Consider the following 2,086-nt stretch of genomic DNA (forward strand, 5'->3'; position numbering starts at 1 on the left):
TCTTCTTCTTCTTCTTCTTCTTCTTCTTCTTCTTCTTCTTCTTCTTCTTCTTCTTCTTCTTCTTCTCTTCTTCTAGCAACACTCAGCTTAATTATGATGAGAAAGTATTCCAATCTTTTAATTTATTTACAAGAAATGTTTCTTCTTCAGACAGAGAAGCTTAAATGTCACGCAGCTTGTCTGATACAAGAATCCCACAGTAAAGATAAAAAGCCAAATAAGAGACAGGTGATAGGTAACAAGGAGTGGGGGGACAGGGCGATGTCAAAGGGGAAGGGGACAAAGGACGGAGGCTGGGCAGATTTAGATGTGAAGATTTAAATTTGAGATTTTTAATTTTTTAATCCATTTGACCAGATTTTCTTCAAAGCTAGTGCCCAAATTGCTTTTCATTATTATTAGTATCTTCGCCATCAATTTCTTTCACAGCCCAACACCTCATTCTGATGAACCGGCTGGCAGCAGGGCTATTTTTTTTAATGATGTTTTGCTTAGAGATCTGTTTAGGCTTCAACAAAACAAATAAAGTATATTAAGGGCTACGGTGTTCTAGAAACAAAGAAAACAACCAAGATTAGAGGACAGCTAACTGCTCCCTGGGGAGAAACCCTCGTGGTTAAACTGTTTCATCAGCAGCAATACAGAAATTGTTTTACTGGTGTTTTGAACACCTTATTCTTGCAAAACCTGGGCTCACAAAGCACGAAGGTTGAGACCCAGCCTTGGGTCCAGAGGCCAGTGCTGAGGGAGCCCAGTGCCCCCAGAGGTCTGTGAGAGGGCTGGACTGTGGCATGACTTCACAGGAACTGAGCGTCTCCACGCTGCACCGGCCCCCTGCACAGAACAATGAGGATTATTCAGAACCTGGAGAGACATCCACTCTTGAGCAGCGAGTTCCCAGGCAAAAGCCACCTCCTAAAGCTTATTTAACAGCGGCTGAAAAGAAAACACAAGGAAGCAGAGCTGAAGTCTTGTATTTGTACAAGTGGGAGCCTGTGCCTAGCCGGCTTCTCGCCGCTTTCTCTTCCCATATAAAACACAGTGCTCTTTTCTTTCTGTTCAGAGTTTCCAAGCCTTGGTGAAAAACTCTCCGAAGTACAGCAGGGGAAGCCTTTTGCTCACATACCACACCCTGCCTTGTCTGTGAATTTAAAAATAAAACTGCAGCCCATATCCCTGCAAGATCACCGTGGAAAAACTCCAGGATTGTCCTGGCAGCCAACTCCACCCACACGCATTAAGGGCCAGGCAGACAGGCAGGCAGGCAGGCAGGCAGGCAGACAGGCAGGCAGGCAGGCAGGCAGACAGACAGACAGACAGACAGACAGACAGACAGAGGGCCAGTGGGAGGCAGGGCGGGACGCCCAGCAGGGCTCTCATATTTCCTCCGCCTTCCTGAGCAGAGCTGGTGTCCCGCGTGCCGCGCGGGGCCTGCCCTGGCCAAGGCTGTTTGTCACAGGCCATGTTAGGGGCAGAGCCCTTTGGTAAAGCTTGCCATTATTTATGTATAGGAAAGGAAAACCTTGTCTATTAAATTAATTAGAATGTGGCCTGGAAAGGAATATTTTTTGATCAGCGAGAGCAGAAGTCTTGGTGGAGGGAAAGAAAGGAGGGAGGGGTGGGCGGGAGGCTGCAGACAGAGCGGCATTGTTCGCGGGAGCCTGCTGCGCCCTTTGTGCCCAACTGCGCGAGCGGGCCCCCTGCGTTTCCGCCGAATACGGCTCAGAGCATCTGCATTCAGGGCCAGAGTCGCGGCCCTGGAACCGATAATTGCCTCTGACAGGATTTAATTACCTTCTCCAGGACCTTTTCTCTGTTTGATTGGAGACCACCCCCTGCCTCCGCTCAAACCGACAGCAAGAACACGCTGGCGCGCTGGCCAATCGGAGCCGGGCTGCGGTGACCGCCGGGCGCGCTGATTGGCGGTGTGGGCCTTCGCCCGTCGCCGTGGCGCCCCTCACCCCGTCACCCTGTCGCCGTGTCGCCCTGTCACCCTATCACCCTGTCGCGTGTCACTGTCGCCGTGTGGCCGTGCAGGACGGCAGCCTCACGCTAGTGCCCGCGTCCGCCGCGGCCTGCACGGAGC

General features: G+C 51.3%; 1 long non-coding RNA gene across 1 annotated transcript in view; it reads right to left on the reverse strand.

Annotated features, from left to right (window-relative positions):
* Window positions 1-1,855, reverse strand: part of LOC111813498 — a 2,856-nt gene extending 1,001 nt beyond the window's left edge. Inside the window, exon 1 of the long non-coding RNA XR_002818738.1 lies at window positions 1,795-1,855. This is a non-coding gene — a long non-coding RNA (uncharacterized LOC111813498). The remainder of the gene's footprint in view (window positions 1-1,794) is intronic.
* Window positions 1,856-2,086: the final 231 nt, after the last annotated feature.

Source organism: Octodon degus, unplaced genomic scaffold (genome assembly GCF_000260255.1).
Source record: "Octodon degus isolate 3935 unplaced genomic scaffold, OctDeg1.0 scaffold00193, whole genome shotgun sequence".
Taxonomy (NCBI): Eukaryota; Metazoa; Chordata; class Mammalia; order Rodentia; family Octodontidae; genus Octodon; species Octodon degus.